Source organism: Procambarus clarkii, chromosome 70 (assembly GCF_040958095.1).
Source record: "Procambarus clarkii isolate CNS0578487 chromosome 70, FALCON_Pclarkii_2.0, whole genome shotgun sequence".
Lineage (NCBI taxonomy): Eukaryota > Metazoa > Arthropoda > Malacostraca > Decapoda > Cambaridae > Procambarus > Procambarus clarkii.
In genome coordinates, this window is record NC_091219.1 from 20,037,956 (window position 1) to 20,059,784 (window position 21,829).

Genomic DNA, 21,829 nt, shown 5'->3' on the forward strand with positions numbered 1-21,829 from the left:
TCACCTATTTGTGCTTGCGGGGGTTGAGCTCCGGCTCTTTGGTCCCGCCTCTCAACTGAATCAACAGGTGCACAGGTTCTTGAGGTACAAGGCTGTGTACCTAATTGTGAGTACACACACACACACACACACACACACACACACACAACCCCAGGAAGCAGCCCGTAGCAGGTGCCTAATTCCCAGGAACCTATTTACTGCTAGGTGAACAGGTGCATCAGGGTGAAAGAAACTGCCCATTTCTTTCCATCTCGGCCAGGAATCGAACCCGTGCCCTTAGGACTACGACTCCCTAGTGCTGTCCACTCAGCAACGAGGCCTCCAAAGCGTGCGATGTGCGTGCATGAGTAAGTACGTGCGTGCATGAGTGAAAGTGCCTGTGTTGGAACATGAGAAACCTTTCCCTGCGCAGTGACTGTGTAGATGATCTGAGGATGAGTGTGGTGGTGGCGGTGGTGGCGGGCTGTGGTGGTGGCGGGCTGTGGTGGTGGCGGGCTGAGGTGGTGGCGGGCTGTGGTGGTGGCGGGCTGTGGTGGTGGCGGGCTGTGGTGGTGGCGGGCTGTGGTGGTGGAGGGCTGTGGTGGTGGCGGGCTGTGGTGGTGGAGGGCTGTGGTGGTGGCGGGCTGTGGTGGAGGGCTGTGGTGGTGGCGGGCTGTGGTGGTGGCGGGCTGTGGTGGTGGAGGGCTGTGGTGGTGGAGGGCTGTGGTGGTGGCGGGCTGTGGTGGTGGAGGGCTGTGGTGGTGGCGGGCTGTGGTGGTGGAGGGCTGTGGTGGTGGCGGGCTGTGGTGGTGGAGGGCTGTGGTGGTGGCGGGCTGTGGTGGTGGCTGTGGAGGAGGGCTGTGGTGGTGGCGGTAGACGAGGGGCTGTGGTGGTGGCTGTGGTGGTGGCGGGCTGTGGTGGTGGCTGTGGAGGAGGGCTGTGGTGGTGGCGGTAGACGAGGGGCTGTGGTGGTGGCTGTGGTGGTGGCTGTGGTGGTGGAGGGCTGTGGTGGTGGAGGGCTGTGGTGGTGGCTGTGGAGGAGGGCTGTGGTGGTGGCGGTAGAGGAAGGGCTGTGGTGGTGGTGGTGGTGGTGGTGGTGGAGGGCTGTGGTGGTGGCGGTGGTGGAGGGCTGTGGTAGAGGGCTGTGGTGGTGGCTGTGGTGGAGGGCTGTGGTGGAGGGCTGTGGCGGTGGCGGTAGAGGAGGGGCTGTGGTGGTGGCTGTGGTGGTGGTGGTGGTGGAGGGCTGTGGTGGTGACTGTGGTGGTGGAGGGCTGTGGTGGTGGTGGAGCTGAAATAAACCTAACAAAACTAAGAGATAAATAAGAATTTAAGAGAGGAATGCGATTGTAAGAATTAAAATCCGACAGATAACCCACGTGTAGGCGAGCCACACCCCCCCCCCCACCATTAAAACACGCGCACACACACACACAGTTGAGAGGCGAGACCAAATAGTCAGAGCTCAACCCCCACAAGCCCAAATTGATTGGGTACATAATCATGTGTTCACCTAAACACACACTCACGTGTACACACACACACACACACACACACACACACACACACACACACACACACACACACACACACACAATCACGTGTACACGTACATATACACAATCACGTGTACACGTACACACACACACACACACACACACACAATCACGTGTATATACACACAATCGAACAAACACTTCTACCGTAGCCCTCTTTCTGTAACTATACACAATGGTTACGTAAAAATACAGCTAGATGAATACATAAAAACACACACACACACACACACACAAGGGGACACAGGTGGAAACTGAGTGCCCAAATGAGCCACAGAGATATTAGAAAGAACTTTTTTAGTGTCAGAGTGGTTGACAAATGGAATGCATTAGGAAGTGATGTGGTGGAGGCTGACTCCATACACAGTTTCAAGTGTAGATATGACAGAGCCCGATAGGCTCAGGAACCTGTACACCTGTTGATTGACGGTTGAGAGGCGGGACCAAAGAGCCAGAGCTCAACCCCCGCAAACACAACTAGGCGAGTACACACACACACACACACACATTGATTTGTGAAAACGCGAGAGCTGGCAGCGACGAGGACCGGCCCCAGACAACGAGCCGCGTAAGGCAGTCATCAAACAGTGGACTGATAGACGACGATAATCACTCCCACACACACACACACACAGACACCCCGCGCGAGGTCGTCTCTCAGAGTGTGTCCCACCTAGTTGTGTTTGCGGGGGTGGAGCTCTGGCTCTTTGGTCCCGCCTCTCAACTGTATCTATGTCCCAGTTAGACGTTGTTGTTCTTGCTGGACACGAGAGTAAAGGTTCACACTTTGACGTTTGACAGTAAAGCCGGGAGGGGCAGCGGACAGGGAGGGATAAAGGGAGGGAGCCGGTCGGCCGAGCGGACAGCACGCTGGACTTGTGATCCTGTGGTCCTGGGTTCGATCCCAGGCGCCGGCGAGAAACATTGGGCAGAGTTTCTTTCACCCTATGCCCCTGTTACCTAGCAGTAAAATAGGTACCTGGGTGTTAGCCAGCTGTCACGGGCTGCTTCCTGGGGGTGGAGGCCTGGTCGAGGACCGGGCCGCGGGGACACTAAAGCCCCGAAATCATCTCAAGATAACTTCAAGAAAGCCAATATTGTTTGAGATATTCACTTAATAAATCTACTGTTAACGACAGATCTTCAGTATACTCACTCATTAATAGGCTGAATGAAGGGAATTTTTCAGGGAAAGCGCAAAGTCATTACGACTATATAGCACTTGGAAGGGGTTAGGATAAGGGTTTGGGATGGGACGGGGGAGGAATGGTGCCCCAACCACTTGGACGGTCGGGGATTGAACGCCGACGTGCATGAAGCGAGACCGTCGCTCTACCGTCCAGGCCATGTGGTTGAAATTAATAAGCAATTACGCAAATATCAATGACAGACTGCGGTGCCTTCCATCTTTTTTTTTTTATTTGCCGGAATTGTTGAAATTGTGCAAAAATCTGTAGTTTTGCTTATCAACATGTGTGGCATATGTGTCTCTTGCTGTGGTAAAAATGAACCAAACCTGCTGACGTGCAAGTTGTATGCTAAGTTTAGACTCCACCAACTTTTGCGCCGTTATCTTGAGATGAGATGATTTCGGGGCTTTAGTGTCCCCGCGGCCCGGTCCTCGACCAGGCCTCCACCCCCAGGAAGCAGCCCGTGACAGCTGACTAACACCCAGGTACCTATTTACTGCTAGGTAACAGGGGCATTCAGGGTGAAAGAAACTTTGCCCATTTGTTTCTGCCTCGTGCGGGAATCGAACCCGCGCCACAGAATTACGAGTCCTGCGCGCTATCCACCAGGCTACGAGGCCCCCTCAAGACAGGGGGCCATAAAGACAGCCGTCGGCTGTCTTTATCGCTAAACTCTAAGGTTTTAAATGAACAAATCCACAAGGTCCGTGACGAGGATTCGAACCTCGTCACGGTTCATCACGTCAGAGATTGATGCATCACGTTATTGTGATCTGTGTGTGTGTGTGTCTATGGTTTAAGTGGTCAGCTGATCATGCAGCAACATTATAATTACTTAAGTGTGGTACAGGATGAGAGCTACGCTCGTGGTGTCCCGTCTTCCCAGTACTCTTTGTCGTATCACGGCGTAATGACACAAATGAAGCGTAATGGTCATCTGATGCCTCTGTTCACCTAGCAATAAATACCGCTAGGTTCTCCAGGGGTTTGCTAGATTCGTTTAAGCTTTAATTTATCATAGTTTTTAACCAGTAAAAAGTTTTTAATATGGAACAGAGATTGGGTTGAGAGTTAAGCTTACACGTGTATCACCTTAACTCTTAACCCAAATATAATGGGATTGTTGTTGTTGTTGTTTTAGATTCAGCTACTCTGAAATTTTTCATGTAGCTCTGGTCGTAGTGAGCGTGCAGAGATCCTTTACTGCTAGAATCCACTCAGTAAAACATCTAAACTATTGGGACCGACTAAAGAGCCTAAATCTGTACTCCCTTGAGCGCAGGCGGGAGAGATACATAATAATTTACACGTGGAAAATAATTGAGGGGCTGGTCCCAAACCTGCACACAGAAATAACACCACATGAGACCAGAAGACATGGCAGGATGTGCAGAATACCCCCGTTGAAAAGCAGAGGTGCAACAGGTACTCTGAGAGAGAACTCTATCAACATCAGAGGCCCGAGACTGTTCAACACGCTTCCACTACACATAAGGGGCATAACTGGCAAACCCCTCACAGTGTTCAAGAGAGAACTGGATAAGCACCTCCAAAGGATACCTGATCAACCAGGCTGTGACTCATACGTCAGGCTGCGAGCAGCCGCGTCTAACAGCCTGGTTGATCAGTCCAGCAACCAGGAGGCCTGGTCGACGACCGGGCCGCGGGGACACTAAGCCCCGGAAGCACCTCAAGGTAGCCTCAAGGTAGGTAGTGAGCCCGTAATCAAGCTCTGTTCTTCGCGATAATCTTGTTACTGTGATATTTGGGTCAGAGTTTTAAATGAAGGAAGAGTTTCCTTCTTTTTGCACTGGTTTTAGCCTTTTGTTTTAATAACATTATCGTGGTGGCGGATATAGATGCACAGTACTCACTTGTGTGTGTCTCATTCTTCAACTGCTTTTTTAACCATTGAAGTCGCTGTGGATTTTGCATCTAATGCAGCTGCTTTTGTTGGATGAATGTTGAGTTTGATGAGCAGGGCTTCAGTTGCTTCACATTCCAGTAAGTAATGTAATAGTGGCGGTTCTGCATCTGTTCCACAGATGTGACACTCTTTAACTATTGGGTTTATTACCTCCCAGCAGCACTTGTAGCCAAGTCTGAGTCTGTGTATGGCTACTGCAATGTCTCTGGATATCTTTTTGTCAGGCTTGAAAGAGTAGTAACCAGTGGCTTGTTCGTACCATATCGCAGTGGATCTTCCATCCGCTACTTTGGCTCTGTGACGACTTTTGATAGTTGGGAGTATTTTCTTCTTAATCTGTGAGAAAGTTGGAGGTATTTGAACCTGTACAACAGGTAGAGCAGTGGCAGTTTTTGCTAGTGAGTCTGCCTTTTCATTACCAACTATGCCAATGTGACTTGGTCTCCAATTTAGGGTGGCTGACAGCCCTAATTGTGCACTTCTTGAACTATATGTTGGACTTGTGTGATGAGTTGTATATTATCTCTGTGCTGGCCGGATAACAATGCCTGGAGCGAAGATCTAGAGTCGGTATGAATAATGACATCTTGTAAACTGTTCTCAATTGCATAAGTTATGACTTCTTTCAGAGCATATAACTCTGTTTGTAATGTTGAGCACCCACTATTCATGCTCCAGTAAGCTTCATGGTTGGTAGTGTAAATTGCTGCTCCAGCAGAACCTCTTTCTTGATCAACTGATCCGTCTGTAAAGATGTGAGTCGTTGTGGGTCTTGAGATGGTTTCCATTTGTTGTTCTATGACTGCTTTAAGCCTCTGCGGGTCACATGCACTTTTTAACTGGTAATCCTTCAATGATTATCTTTAGACTCGATTCTTCCCATGGAGGAGACTGCCGAAAGTGATGATATGGTCTATCTTCCCCTTAGTTTCAAAAGGTCAGTTTCAAGTCCACTTTCTCTAGAATCTTGAAAAGATTATCCGTCCATGCACTTGTTCTATATTGAAGGTTTCTATAAAGTGATCTGTGTATGCTATCTTTGACAGTCTGGCGGTGGTTCCAACAAGTTTTGCTGTTATGGTGGCTATCCTTTGTTTGATCCTGTTTCCTAAGACTGGTAAGTTGGTTTCCATTCTTAGAATTTCTCGCCGCGTCCACATAGGTGCTCCCAGCATTGTTCTGAGGGCATCATTTTGTGACACTTCGAGTTGCTCTAATTGATTATCAATGTATGGATCTAAGAGCAGAAGCAGCATAGTCAATGAGTGACCTAACTGCTTGAACGTAGTACATGTTGAGTACTGGTAGAGATGCACCACCTCTAAGACTTGTCAGGGAGCACAAGGCTGAGTTTCTGGCTTTACAACGTTGCCAAAGATATTCAATTTCTTGAGTGAATTTCAACTGGCTGTCTATTATAATTCCAAGGTATTGAAAAGAGGTAACCCACTCAATTTCTTGTTATTGAGTCTGATGTCTTGAGTATTACGAGTCTGACGTCTTGAGTTTTCAATTTAATTCCATTGCTTTATTTTTATTGATGTTTATTTCACTGCTATGTTCCGCTTCCCTGCTGATAATGTCCATGATTCCTAGCGCCTCTGCCATTGATGATGACTACAAAGTCATCTGCAAAAGCAATTTGGCTTTTGGTAACTTGAGCTTCAGGACTTGTTCCATGAGACAGATGAAGAGGAAGGGGCTTAGTATTCCTCCCTGCGGAGTTCCATTTTCCAGCCTCTTTGAGGAAGATGTTTTTTCTTGGAATTTGACTGTAGCTTCTAGGTTGAGCAGACTTCCTTTGACAAAGGTCAGAGCGTGTCCGTTGATTTCTTTACCCACCAAGCAGCACAGTGTGTGGCTGGAGCATTGGCTAGTTCGAAGGCTTTTGGATAAATACCAAGCGTATATATCCCAAAGCCACACATGTGGCTTTGGGATAAATACATCATGGGGTATGCCCACGTGTGTATATATACCCACTGATGTATGACAAGCGTTGCTCCCTACCCGTTATCTTGAGATCTTGAGATGATTTCGGGGCTTTAGTGTCCCCGCGGCCCGGTCCTCGACCAGGCCTCCACCCCCAGGAAGCAACCCGTGACCGCTGACTAACACCCAGGTACCTATTTTACTGCTAGGTAACAGGGGCATAGGGTGAAAGAAACTCTGCCCATTGTTTCTCGCCGGCGCCCGGGATCGAACCCGGGACTACAGAATCACAAGTCCAGCGTGCTGTCCGCTCGGCCGACCGGCCCCGTCACAACATTAATTTCCCGTTGAATGTACTATATTTCTTTAAACATAAATCTGTTTCAGAAATATTTGTTTTACATTTGTCTTCTAAAACTTGATATAAAATACTCTTTTTATCTATTCAAAATATTTAATGTTAAAAATATTTTACATTGTAGGGAGGTATATAATTAATATGAAACATTCCTTTTAATATACGAGTTTCTTGAAAACGTTACGTTGGAAGCAAGTCTGAGCAAGAAAGGCACCATTTTCTTATATGTGTGTGAACATTTTTTTCCTATAAAGTAATAAGTGTTCATTATTATTAGGTGAAACACAAATTTGGTAGCATACACAGAGAAGATACACATATATACAGTCTCTCGTACTCTTGGGGCCTCGTAGCCTGGTGGATAGCGCGCAGGACTCGTAATTCTGTGGCGCGGGTTCGATTCCCGTACGAGGCAGAAACAAATGGGCAAAGTTTCTTTCACCCTGAATGCCCCTGTTACCTAGCAGTAAATAGGTACCTGGGAGTTAGTCAGCTGTCACGGGCTGCTTCCTGGGGGTGGAGGCCTGGTCGAGGACCGGGCCGCGGGGACACTAAAAGCCCCGAAATCATCTCAAGATAACCTCAAGATAACCTCTCCTAGAACAATACACGTACTAAAGGGTTACATATCAAGAGAACATTAAGACGAAACCAAATATTTTCATGCCTTGAGATGTTCAAAGGTCTTGCGCTGAACGCGTTCGAAAATGTATTAAAGTAAATGGATCTCATTTTGAACATGTATTAACTGATAATTCATAAATCATATTAACAAATCCTTGTGCTTTTTCTTTGATACTTTGCCTATAGGTTTGTAAGTAAGGCAGATAAGGAAACAATGAGAGGGTCGGAAGGCGTAGCAGCGACTGAAGAAACAGGGGCCCAGGAATTGATACTCAACTCAAATTAGTATACACTAGCGAGTAAAAGTAGAGAAATTACTATATATTTGTTACCCAGATCTCATATGACGAGGTGGCCGAGTGGTTAAGGCGTTGGACTGCTAATCCAATAGGGTCTCCCTGCGTGGGTTCGAATCCCATCCTCGTCGCAAAGTTTTCTGTGATTGAAACCTTAGTAATGACTCAGGAAGAACGGCGGTGGAAAGTAGACTGAATCGGTATCAATAACAACTTCCAACCGACTTAATTCATTTTTTTTGTAACAGTGAAAGTTTTTTAACCGTTAAAACAATTAAAAATATTTTTTAACTTTTTTGTTAATATTTTTTTAACGTTCTCTTCCTGCGTTTGAATCGCATCTCTCTAAAAACTTCCCTCGGGGACTGCAAATGCAAATCAGTGTCAACAGAGACAAAATACCTAACCTAGGCCTAACGATGCGCAAAATTATAATATATAATATTAATTTATATTTGAGGAATTTTGTCTGTATTACAAGTACATTAACATTTATTAATATATCTTTGGGGTTAACAGCCACTTGGATGGGCGTAACCTGAGGGCAGGTTGGCACCACAGTGCCAATGAAGTAGAGGGATGGTTACTGTATAACTACCCTACCTATCCCGGGGAGCCGGTCGGCCGAGCGGACAGCACGCTGGACTTGTGATCCTGTGGTCCTGGGTTCGATCCCAGGCGCCGGCGAGAAACAATGGGCAGAGTTTATTTCACCCTATGCCCCAGTTACCTAGCAGTAAAATAGGTACCTGGGTGTTAGTTAGCTGTCACTGGCTGCTTCCTGGGGGTGGAGGCCTGGTCGAGGACCGGGCCACGGGGACACTAAAGCCCCGAAATCATCTCAAGATAAGATCTCAAGATAAGATCCCTCAGCTATACCATGCGGGGCACTAGAAGTTGCTTGTAGTGTTCCAAAATCACCCACACTGCCAATCACAACAGCGAGAGAAATACCACTCCGTCCATTCCGTATGTCAGAGAGGCGAAATGCCTCCTAGCAAGTAATTACCACAACCCTGGAAACACAAACCGTAACTGTCTCTATTTTCCGCTTGTTACAACTTGTAATAAAGTTGTTACATCTTGGCTTAACGTGTTTGTGACGTATTAGAACGTTGTTACAACTAGCTATATTGGTTGTTATAACTGGTTAGGAGGTGTTAAAACTTGTTCGAACGTTGTACCAACGTCGTAGTTTCGGTGTGTGTTTGGCGGGAAGGACCTCATCCGGAGTGATGTTGTACAGTGGTTGAGTCGTTGGCTGTTACTTCCTGGGCGCGTCTCTACATCATTTCACTCATTACTGTTTTTGTTCCCAGAGGGTGAGTGGGCTGTGTAAGTCAGTACTGTTATCAGATTATGGAATCTTAAAGGGCAGCCATTAACGTAAGAGTCATTTAATGTACAACCTTGCCCTGGGGGACGGCTCGATATATGCTACGACACACTGGGCTCCTTGTGGTGTTACCTGGGTGTACACAAGTACACCTCACCAGTGTTGTGAGAGGCGGTGGAGAGCTTCCCAAGTGCACCATACCCATCCTGTGAGGAGTGGTGGAGAGGTTACAGAAGTCCTCTGTACCCATCCTGTGAGGATTGAGCGGTGGAAGGGTTACAGAAGTCCTCTGTACCCATCCTGTGAGTATTGAGCGGTGGAAGGGTTACAGAAGTCCTCTGTACCCATCGTGTGAGGATTGAGCGGTGGAAGGGTTACAGAAGTCCTCTGTACTCATCCTGTGAGGATTGAGCGGTGGAAGGGTTACAGAAGTCCTCTGTACCCATCCTGTGAGGTTTGAGCGGTGGAAGGGTTACAGAAGTCCTCTGTACCCATCCTGTGAGGATTGAGCGGTGGAAGGGTTACAGAAGTCCTCTGTACCCATCCTGTGAGGATTGAGCGGTGGAAGGGTTACAGAAGTCCTCTGTACCCATCGTGTGAGGATTGAGCGGTGGAAGGGTTACAGAAGTCCTCTGTACCCATCCTGTGAGGATTGAGCGGTGGAAGGGTTACAGAAGTCCTCTGTACCCATCCTGTGAGGATTGAGCGGTGGAAGGGTTACAGAAGTCCTCTGTACCCATCGTGTGAGGATTGAGCGGTGGAAGGGTTACAGAAGTCCTCTGTACCCATCCTGTGAGGATTGAGCGGTGGAAGGGTTACAGAAGTCCTCTGTACTCATCCTGTGAGGATTGAGCGGTGGAAGGGTTACAGAAGTCCTCTGTACCCATCCTGTGAGGATTGAGCGGTGGAAGGGTTACAGAAGTCCTCTGTACTCATCCTGTGAGGATTGAGCGGTGGAAGGGTTACAGAAGTCCTCTGTACCCATCCTGTGCGGAGTGGTGTTAGCGTTACAGAGTCGACCCATACACAAGGCCCATCACTGAACCCATATTCGCTAAGTTAAGCAAACTTGCCATCAAGTTAACAGAGCAGGTCTCAAATACCTATACGCACAGTTGTTAATATTATAGTTGCTATGTAGCAGTCATAGGCAAGTAAATCATTTCATTCTCAGGCAGTACGAACTTAACAAATGTTAATATAGCATCACTGTTTATTACACCTCCAGAACTAAGGTGAACACCTCTAAGAATAGAACCAATGAAGAGCAGAGGTGCCATAGGCACAATCAGAGAACACTGTATAAACATCAGAGGTCCGCGGTTGTTCAACGTCCTCCCAGCAAGCATAAGAAATATTGCCGGAACAACCGTGGACATTTTCAAGAGGAAACTAGATTTATTCCTCCAAGGAGTGCCGGACCAACCGGGCTGTGGTGGGTATGTGGGCCTGCGGGCCGCTCCAAGCAACAGCCTGGTGGACCAAACTCTCACAAGTCGAGCCTGGCCTCGGGCCGGGCTTGGGGAGTAGAAGAACTCCCAGAACCCCATCAACCAGGTATCAACCAGGTAAGGGTATAACTTGGCCACTTCTTAAGAAGATGGCGAGTCCACGTAATGACTGCTGTTAGGCTTATCAGTAGGCTTATTAGTATAACAGAGAACGGTAGACAGTACACAAGGGGAAGATAAGCAATAATTAGCCTCTATACATATCCTGTCCTTATCAGTTTGTTTCTTCTTTCTTGTTCCTTTTTCGTCATTGTCTATTGTTATTATTGTTATTAATAACAACATGTTATTATTATATAGATTTTTATTATTATTATGGGATTTCTTTCGCACTTTAGTTTGTTATATTTACTGAATTTTATATTTTCCTGTCTATTGTGTATAATTTGCCTTTGACAATATTTACACTTACATGGGATAAGGAAAGGTTGAAGTGCTTCTGACCCCGGAGGTTTAAGGCTAAAAGCTTACCCCTCTCATCCCACCTAGTTGTACTGGCTAGGGTTTGATTCCTCTAATTCAGTCTTAAATCGACTGGTGTACAGGCTTCCAAGAGAAACTGAGCTCTATATTGTATCTGTATTTGAAACTGTGTACCCTGGAAACACAAACCGTAACTGCCTTTATTTTCCGCTTGTTACAACTTGTAATAAAGTTGTTACATCTTGGCTTAACGTGTCTATGACGTATTAGAACGTTGTGACAACTAGATATATTGGTTGTTATAACTGGTTAGGGTGTTAAAACTTGTTCGAACGTTGTACCAACGTCGTAGTTTCGGTGTGTGTTTGGCGGGTATAAAGTCTGTCACCGCCACTTCGATTCTTAACTTATTCCATTTGTTCACTTATAAAAGGACTTATGAAAGTCCTTTTAGTGTGTCTGTGGTTCATTCAGGTACTAAATTTCCTTCCGTGTTCCCTTGTTCGTGTACTATCCGTGCTAACTAGCCTGTCCTTGTCTGCCTCGCCTGTTTCCTCGGAGGAAATAGGCATTATCAAGTACCGGTCGGCCGAGTGGACAGCACGCTGGACTTGTGATCCTGTGGTCCTGGGTTCGATCCCAGGCGCCGGCGAGAAACAATGGGCAGAGTTTCTTTCATCCTATGCCCCTGTTACCTAGCAGTAAAATAGATACCTGGGTGTTAGTCAGCTGTCACGGGCTGCTTCCTGGGGGTGGAGGCCGGCCTGGTCGAGGACCGGGCCGCGGGGACACTAAAAAGCCCCGAAATCATTTCAAGATAACCTCAAGATAAGTGTCGTTGATTTTTCTCCCTTCCTGAGACCTAGAATTTAATTCCTTGAGTCTTTCCTCGTAACTCGTACCTCTCAACGCTGGGACAAGTCTGATGGAATACCTCTGAACTTTCTCCAGTTTCGTAATGTGTGTATCGCGGTAATGCATGGCATTACTTCGGCCGATAAAGTCCAGCCTAATTTTTAAATACTTCAAGAAATATCAGCCTTTAACCCTCTCGGATGTTTTTTCCGGAGATTTCGAAGTTACTTCTGACATTTACTCTGCGCATTTTCTGGATTTACTCGAAAACGATGAACTGAATTCATTCGGATTAAAGTAATGGTAGGGAAGATAGCGAGTAGTGAAGACGGCTATGGTGATGATAATTGTATATACAGTGAAGATAATATATAGCAAAGATGTAAGTCAAGGGAAGAGGAAGGGGGTGGTTATGGGAGAGGCGGGACAAGGCGATGAGAAGGTTCAATGTTTATTGGGGTTGTTCTTAATTATTAAATCAGCAGCTAATTTAATACTTAAGAACAGCTCCGATAAACAATACAACCCTTTGTTAAACTCAAACATGGTATCCTCGTAGCTTGGTGGATAGCGCGCAGGACTCGTGATTCTGTGGCGCGGGTTCGATTCCCGCACGATGCAGAAACAAATGGGCAAAGTTTCTTTCACCCTGAATGCCCCTGTTACCTAGCAGTAAATAGGTACCTTGGAGTTAGTCAGCTGTCACGGGCTGCTTCCTGGGGGTGGAGGCCTGGTCGAGGACCGGGCCGCGGGGACACTAAAGCCCCGAAATCATCTCAAGATAACCTCAAGATATATCCCAGTTTACACGCCCCAGTGAAGGCTGTCACCTTTGATCTAATTACATTGGTGCGACCACCACAAAGATTTCGTGAAGCTTGACCTGCCAATTACAAGCTGGTGCCCCGAGAAACCCCATCCAAAGGGTACATAACACAGCACTCACTAGGAACAAGCTAGTAGATAATACAGCACTCCTTGGCCTCCACCACTGACCAGAGGTTGACTGCAAATCCTGGAAGCTCTACTCAGAAAAGACCCCTCCCCTCCAAAAAAATCTATTGTGAGTTATCAGTCATATAATTATATATATATATGACTGAAAACTCACACCCCCAGAAGTGACTCGAACCCATACTCCCAGGAGCAACGCAACTGGTATCAACTGGGACCGGACATAAGGAAGTGATAGCTGAAGCTTTCACTTCCTTATGTCCGGTCGTGATGGTCAAGCGGATTAAGGCGTCCTGTAGATACCAGTTGCGTTGCTCCTGGGAGTATGGATTCGAGTCACTACCTGGGGTGTGAGTTTTCAGTCGCATATAGTCCTGGGGACCATTCAGGCTTGTTCGCATATATTATACATACATACATACATACATATATATATATATATATATATATATATATATATATATATATATATATATATATATATATATCAGCCTACTATTCAAGGCCCGATTTGCCTAATAAGCCAAGTTTTCATGAATTAATGTTTTTTCGTCTACCTAACCTACCTAACCTAACCTAACCTAGCTTTTTTTGGCTACCTAACCTAACCTTACCTATAAATATAGGTTAGGTTAGGTGAGGTAGGGTTGGTTAGGTTCGGTCATATATCTACGTTAATTTTAACTCCAATAAAAAAAATTAACCTCATACATAGAGAAAAGGGTTGCTTTATCATTTCATAAGAAAAAAATTATAGTAAATATATTAATTCAGGAAAACTTGGCTTATTAGGCAAATCGGGCCTTGAGTAGTAGGCTGAGAAGTGAGTTCTGGCTACTAGGTACGACATATATATATATATACATATATATACAACTTTAGAACACTTTCCCACCAGGAGACTCGAACCGTAGCCAGCACAGAAGCCTTCCAGCAACTGTTAAGGCGTACCTTAACGCGGGGTTAAGGCGGGTTAAGGCGTACCTGTTATGCCAGTTGCTGAAAGGCTTCTGTGCTGGCTAGGGTTCGAGTCTCCTGGTGGGAAAGTGTTCTAAAGTTGTATACTTCACTCTCGTGTTTAGGAGAGTTGTGCCTTAAATATATATATATATATATATATATATATATATATATATATATATATATATATATATATATATATATATATATATACCGAGTAACGACTTCGATACCTTGCCTACGACCAAATCCAGCTGTCACCTTACAGCACCGTATAACGCAGACATTTCAACCGCTGTCTATACAGTATACCTAGGTCATAAAAGTATTTGTGTGTACGTCTGATAACATACTCCTTGTGAAGGAGGAAATGTATATGTTTACCTCTCAGAATGTTCGGTAATAGTGTTTATTGTTGTGATGTGTGTCTATGTATAGTATTAACACGATGTACTGAACGGGGTGAGAATAGCTTGAGCTACCTCATCCCTTTGTGTGTATTTTACCTCAATAAACTTATTTCAATTTCAACCGCCTTCTCCCCTACCCACCACCTTACCTAGTGTTTGATTGGCTCCCTCCCCATTATTCCCCTATTTCTTCTCTTATGTTTGATTACTTCACCTTAACCCACACCATTTAACCTCTTCCTCATGTGTATATAAGACAAACATTTCACCTCGTGTTCGGTTACGGGCTCACCATAGCCCGTGCTACATGAACATTTCGTTCTGAGTAGCTAAATATAAAACAACAACAAGCTTGTGTATTGACGGGCTATTCATGCCCGTGCCACCACTTAGGTGGCTTAATCTTCGTCAGTCAACCTTGTGTATTCGCATTATAGAAAAGCAAATGAGCAGCATTGCACCCACATCTTCACAGACGGATCGGTGGACACAGAATATGATAGGTGCTGCTCTTTGAAGCGATCAGGTATGTAACGGTTCTATTGTTACGTAAAGTATGGTGACAAATAAACACAGACACTAAGATACTATATATATATTTGGTCGAATATACAGAAGTACACAGGTGATACGTTGGTGTGAGTTGAGCGCACTGAGAGATCGGTACAGTATCTCGCAAGTGTCTGCTCTAGACCACACTTGAAAGTAGACTGGTTAATGTTTGCTATCCTGCTGCTTATATGCTCGGGCAACGCCTCACCGTGTTGCCCGGGCAACGCCTCACCTCATTCATCTCCAAAGGTTGACAGGAATATTAACAAAGCATTTGGAGCGAGTATATTATTGGGATAATCTACTCGCTACAGGTATATTGGAGACTGGGAGGACCAGTATCATCAATCCAAACTGAGCTGTTTGCCACACAATAGGCATTCGTATATGTGAACCCCTGCTACAAAACAGGCATTTGCCTGTTTTGTAAAGGAATTTCAACTATTTACTAAACACTCAAAATGCAATAATACTGAATACTCAAAAGCTGCACTTCAAATATCAAGACAAAAAACCAACAAACAAACTCACAGAACGACAACGTGGAAATAATTACCAGAATTTTGTATCCATGAGGGAGAGCCGGTCGGCCGAGTGGACAGCACGCTGGATTTGTGATCCTGTGGTTCCTGGGTTCGATCCCAGGCGCCGGCGAGAAACAATGGGCAGAGTTTCTTTCACCCTATGCCCCTGTTACCTAGCACTAAAATAGGTACCTGGGTGTTAGTCAGCTGTCACTGGCTGCTTCCTGGGGGTGGAGGCCTGGTCGAGGACCGGGCCGCGGGGACACTAAATAGCCCCGAAATCATCTCAAGATAACCTCAAGATGAGCAATAGCTAAAGGCAAAGGACTCAACATCACCCTAAACTGGATCCCATCCCATGTTGGAATCCCATTAAATAAGAAAACCGATGAAACTGCTAAATTGGCAACTCTTCATCAGTCATCCACAAAAGAATTCAGCCCAGCCTAAAGTACATAAAAATCACCATCACGAAATAACTCTCACACCTCAACAAAGCCCATCTACACCAGCGAGTAGCAGAAGGTTCGCCCTCTGCAATATAGTATCTTCAGGCCACCAAGTTAGATAGCTTAAATATCCCCAAAGTAATCCACAGGGAAATAGCAGTTCGGTTATATGGACTACGTCTAGGTTACAGATGCAACTGGGAGATTAGTGAGCCTAGAGAGTGGGAATACATCTTCTGCCAAACAGAAAAAAAAGCCACTACTTCACTATCTTCTGGAATGTGAAGCAACCAACGACCTTAGAAGAGCTTTAAAGAGTCCCTGAATCTTGCAGTAACCACCCTGAAGCCATCAACACTGCCACTCTCCTCGTCAAAAAAGGTGTCCAACAGATGAACACCCTCATAATTACTGTCAAGTAGTATCCTCCCCGCGATAGTAGCCACATAGATTGACGATTTACCACATAGCCACATAGATTGACGATTTAGCAGTCTCCGTGGTGTAGTGGTAAGACACTCGCCTGGCGTTCCGCGAGCGCTAAGTCATGGGTTCGTATCCTGGCCGGGGAGGATTTACTGGGCGCAATTCCTTAACTGTAGCCTCTGTTTAACACAACAGTAAAATGTGTACTTGGATGAAAAAACGATTCTTCGCGGCAGGGGATCGTATTCCAGGGACCCTTAGGATTAAGGACTTGCCCGAAACGCTACGCGTACTAGTGGCTGTACAAGAATGTAACAACTCTTGTATATATCTCAAAAAAAAAAAAAAATAAATGCGAGCTCAGCACACAGTATATCCTTTCACGACCACAGGTCACATTCACTCCCAAAAATCTACCACTTAGGGCTACTCACGCCCGTGCCACCTCTTGGGTGGCTTAATCTTCATCAATCAGTCTTGTGTATTCAATCCTTACATGAAAAAGTTCTAGAGTGGAACGAAACGTTGTAGAAAATATACCCTTCAATAATCACTATAGTTCCTTTACCATGAATTTCGGTAACTTGATTGTTCATCTTACTCCCGAAAGTAAGAAAATAATAGAAGCATAGAAAGCTTATAAGATCAACAATGCGGTCATATTTAACCAAATATACATAAAGGAACGCCTGCTGCTCAAGTATATATAATGTCAGTGTACAATAGGTCAATCGTTCTCAACCTTTTCACTACCAATACCTTGTATCGAAAATAATTATCCCATAGTCCCCCCTGATTATGAAAGGTCTGTCTACTCGACAACAACAAACTCGTTTTCTCGGTTTCGTCTCTCAGTTAAAAGACATATGTAAATAAATGATTATGTAATTAAATAAATGACTTAATAAAATAAACTTACTTGTTTAATAATAAGATGGTTGATGCTGTCGTGTTGACACTATGTTCCTTATGCCAGGTTTCATGTCAAGTAGTTTTACTCATCAATGAAGTGTCATATCAAAGTTCAACGACAATATTTTCATTATTTGCCGTTAAATCACTAATGTCTTTTATATGATTCACTGATCTACTTGCTACTGACACCAGAAAGAGGAAAATAATCCCTAAAACTGCACTCCAAACCTTACAAGTACTGAATGAAAGGAATTTTCCATTTACTCTGAGAGATCAACATCAGACGCTGGAAGAAAGTCAGTGTCGGGAACGATTGAACACACCTAACCTGCTGGTGTTCGGACCACAAGTCCGGTTTTATAATAATAGCTTCCACTTTAACTTTGATAACGATTACAGCTCTCCCTTCTATGCTCAAATTTAGGCCATTCAAATATGTAAATATACCAGATATATATATATATGCCACCATAACTAGTCACAAACTAGTTCATAGTTGACAGTATTGGCCCACCAATCACATCCTAGATTTCCCTATGATGTCATAAACAGCCAATCAGAGCTTGTGATAATGCTACCATACAGAGCTGATAACATTACAGTCAAGCGTAAGAAAACATGAACATATAAAAGTTTTATCTAGCAGCCTTATAGTACTGTATATAATTATACATTCTACGCAAAAGCCTCTTGAACTGATTGGTTTAGCTTGTGGATCTTCAGTACTTCCTCTGCGGACCCTAAGTTGCCAACCATTGGTCAAGGTCAACATCAAACAATATTTTTTCAACTTTTTGCTCAAGATATATTTACGCTTCTCTTAAATACAAAAAATTAAGTAAGTGTGAGTTGGATGTTATAAACCTGCTTGAATTAATTTTTAAGCAAATAAATTTACATAATTTAATATTACTCATCCTCAATTAATCAGGGATAAACATACTATAATGATATATTCAGTTAATTATACATTTTATTAAATAATTCTATATTTTATTCATTAATTATATATTTATTATCGTCATTTGACTAATGCAGGATTCACCAACAACAACGGCCAGCTGAGTATTGGGGGTGAAGGGCGAGTGACCCTTCAGTGTTGGACAGTCTGCCAGGATGGGAGGACGTCGGTGGTGGCGGGGGGCGATGCTACTGGTGGGGTTGCTGACGCTGCTGCCCACGTCAACAGGGGCACCTCTCAGTGCCCAGGAACTGGGTAGGTGGTCTCCTTTTTTGCTGGACATTCTGCGTTTACTTTGGCTAGTATGTGCGTAGATAAATTAAAAAAAGAAAAAGGCGAGACTGATAAATGGTTATAGCTTAAGATTTTGATGTTTGGGCCAGATTCACGAAAGCACTTACGCAAGCACTTACGAACGTGTACATCTTTCCTCAATCTTTGACGGCTTTGGTTACACTTATTAAACAGTTTACAAGCATGAAAACTTCACATTCAACTGTTGTTATTGTTATAAACAGCCTCCTGGTGCTTCGGAGCTCATTAACTGTTTAATAATTGTAAACAAAGCCGCCAAAGATTGAGAAAAGATGTACAGATTCGTAAGTGCTTTCGTGAATCTGGCTCCTTGTTTACAGGTGCATTAATAGTACTTCATAATTAGATTTATATATTCACCAGTGTTCATTCAAAAGATAGTATATATATATATATATATATATATATACATTTTCTGACGCTAAGTTGTGTATGTTAAAGCCTTTAAATATCTATCACAAGTTTGGACTAACGGGTGCAATTTCAGCATGTTAAAAAGTATCTGAAATAGCTTATTTTATTTTACAATTTTGAATGAAGAATGCTAGGCAAATGAAGGCAATTATATTTGGCGTGACTCGAGGACTTAGATGTTGTGTGTAATGACAAGTACTTCTCTTTAGTGTTGAATCTTTCAGTAGTTTATGAACGCTTACTTCTTTCAAATTCCACTCGGTCACCAGATGGACTATAATGTCTCATTGGTGGCCATTATTGATCAATATAGATTATATTTTAACTATTAAATTGGGGAAAGGTGCGGGGTTGACGTCAGACCCCTCCCCACCCGCCCACCCCCAAAAAAAACCCGTGACTGTGCACCTCAACTTAACTTGAATATTAATAAACTCACCCAGTTATCTGGGCCAGGATTCAACATGCTGCTGCTGTTTTAGATTCAGCTACTCTGACCAAAATGTCCCATGTAGCACGGACTATGGTGAGCCCTAAATTAAAAAAACATTTGCGCAACTACTGGTCAATGTCCTTCTGATGTGGTTCTTGGAACGCGATCACCACCTTTCTCCTTCTGAATTTGGCTTTGAATTTCTCCTTCTGAAACAGCCAAATACAACATTAAAAAAATGCGCAACTACTGACGAACCTCTACATCTCAATCTTTGGCGGATGTTTATAACTATAATATTTGATTGAGAAGTTCCGCATTAAACAAAGCAGCCAAAGATTAAGATGTAGAGGTTCAAATCCACAAGGGCCGTGATAAGGGTTCGAACCTGTCTGAGAAGATCCCAGACGCGCCTAAATCGACTGTGCCACATGGTTAAAAAGATTTACAACCGGGAGTGCTACTGCCCTCACACGGATCCCGCAGTCTGTGACTGGCTGTCAATAGTTGCTCGTTCAATTCGCCCCCCCCCATGTTTCTTGCACTAAACTTTCCCTCTCCAACCACTTGGGCTAGACGGTAGAACGACTGTCTCGCTTCATGTAGGTCGACGTTCAATCCTCGACAGTCAAAGTGGTTGGGCACCATTCCCTTTTGCCCCGTCCCATCCCAAATACTTATATCCTGATCCCTTCACAGTAATATATAGTCGTAATGGCTTGGCGCTTTCCCCCCCCCCTGATAGTTCCCTTCCCTTCAACACCCCTTCCCCCTACCATACCTCTCGGGACTCGTATTTCCTCCTCACTTCATGAATGCCTCACTCCTGTTGCTACCTAGTTGTTTACATTCAACGTCCCCTGTGAACTGGGGCCTTGTGCTGTTCCCTCGCTACATGATACTGCATTTTTGTCGACAATCACTTCTGTGTGCGCAGCACTTCTGCTGCGCACAGTTACATGTACTCAATTCATTATATTCATTTATGCTGCTACATTATATTTTAAATTGTTGTAGTTTTGCTTTATAGTTTAATACAAAACAGTTGTATACAAAAAATTCTCACTGCTTTGCTCAAGCAACAGCAGTTATTTATGCTCATTTATTTTTGTCTACGAATCCGCGAGTAAAAGATGTCACTTATTGCAGAGAGAGACACCTTGGCCCTCCTGACCCCCCTCATGGGGAATGTCGAAGTGGCTCTGACGAAGCTCATAGACTCCAGCAAAGCAGGCATGGGAGTCACCAACTACATCGACATTGTGGCAAAGTTGGTAGGTTTGGCAAGCCAGAGACCAACTGTTGGCCAGTGGGCGCGGTATCTGTTAACGTATCATCAACTTTGAATTAAATCAACGTTGTATTAGCGTTGAATTTTGATATCGTTCCCACTGGATGTTAAGTATCGGGGATTTGCAACCTCAGTTAAGCACGTATTTTTTTAGGGGGGGGGGGATGATTAGTGTTTTATTCTTTGAGGGAGATTGGGTGGGAACCATTTATTCCATGCTTGTATTGAATGACTGAAGATCATGACGGTAATGATCTTGGCCAAACTTTTGGCGGACGCGACTGCTAAGTGGCATAGAATTCTATGCTATAATAATTCCTCGTGTCGGGGGACAAGCAGCCAGCCAGCCAGTGTGTGTGGGGTGTATACCTTACTTGCTGTATCAAGGTTCTCTTCCCCTCCCCCCCCCACCTACCTTTCAAGGAAGAACTACTGACCGCTTCGCCAGGATGCAAACCCACATGAAGCAGACTTGACATCCGGGTACCTACCTACTGCTAGCTGAGCAGGGGCATCAGGGCATGCAACAGGATATTCTCTCATTCCTTTCTCTCCTGCCCGAGATTGGAATCCGGAATTGAATCTAGAACGAATCGGATTTTACTGTTGTGACCTTTTAATGTAATATTCATGTAATGTTACTGCATACGGAGGATGGGCGGTGATGACGGAAGGGATGACAATGGCGTAAGATGTCATTTTATCGTAAGTCATTTTATGGATTGCTGTTGATTCAGTTGAACTACAGTAGTTAAAATTATAAGTATGGTTGTTTAGATCATGGGGAATATGATATACCCCCCCCCCCCCCGCGCGCGCGCGCGCACACACACACACACACACACACACACACACACACACACACACACACACACACACACACATACACACACCTAAACACACAAAAACACCCCCCCCCCAAACACACACAAAAACACCCCAAACACACAACTACCCTCCTACCACCCCCCATTACCCTGTTAACTCCAGATTTTTTCCTTTCTCACTGTGTAATATTACCTGTTTGCACAAAGACAATTCAGAGTTTAAGCACTTTGCCAATTCCTTTTTGGTAGAGTAACACATGGTTCACACCGGTCCGTCTAATTACCACAAGCTACACAAGCTTCAGAAAGGTTCCTGGCAATACGTTAGTAATGAATAAATATGATATATTTACTCCTTATAATGTTGGTGCTGAATGTACAACACGAAAAAACATAATTTTAATCTGAAAGTAT

General features: G+C 44.5%; 2 non-coding genes across 2 annotated transcripts in view; both read left to right on the top strand.

Annotated features, from left to right (window-relative positions):
- LOC123775260 (uncharacterized) overlaps positions 1–21,829 on the top strand; it is a 55,796-nt gene that overhangs the window by 13,310 nt on the left and 20,657 nt on the right. Inside the window, exons 2-3 of the transcript XR_011224116.1 lie at positions 18,213–18,390; positions 20,447–20,571. This is a non-coding gene — a transcript (uncharacterized protein). The remainder of the gene's footprint in view (positions 1–18,212; positions 18,391–20,446; positions 20,572–21,829) is intronic.
- TRNAS-GCU (transfer RNA serine (anticodon GCU)) lies at positions 7,909–7,990 on the top strand. Its single transcript has one exon. It is a non-coding gene; the product is annotated as a tRNA-Ser (tRNA).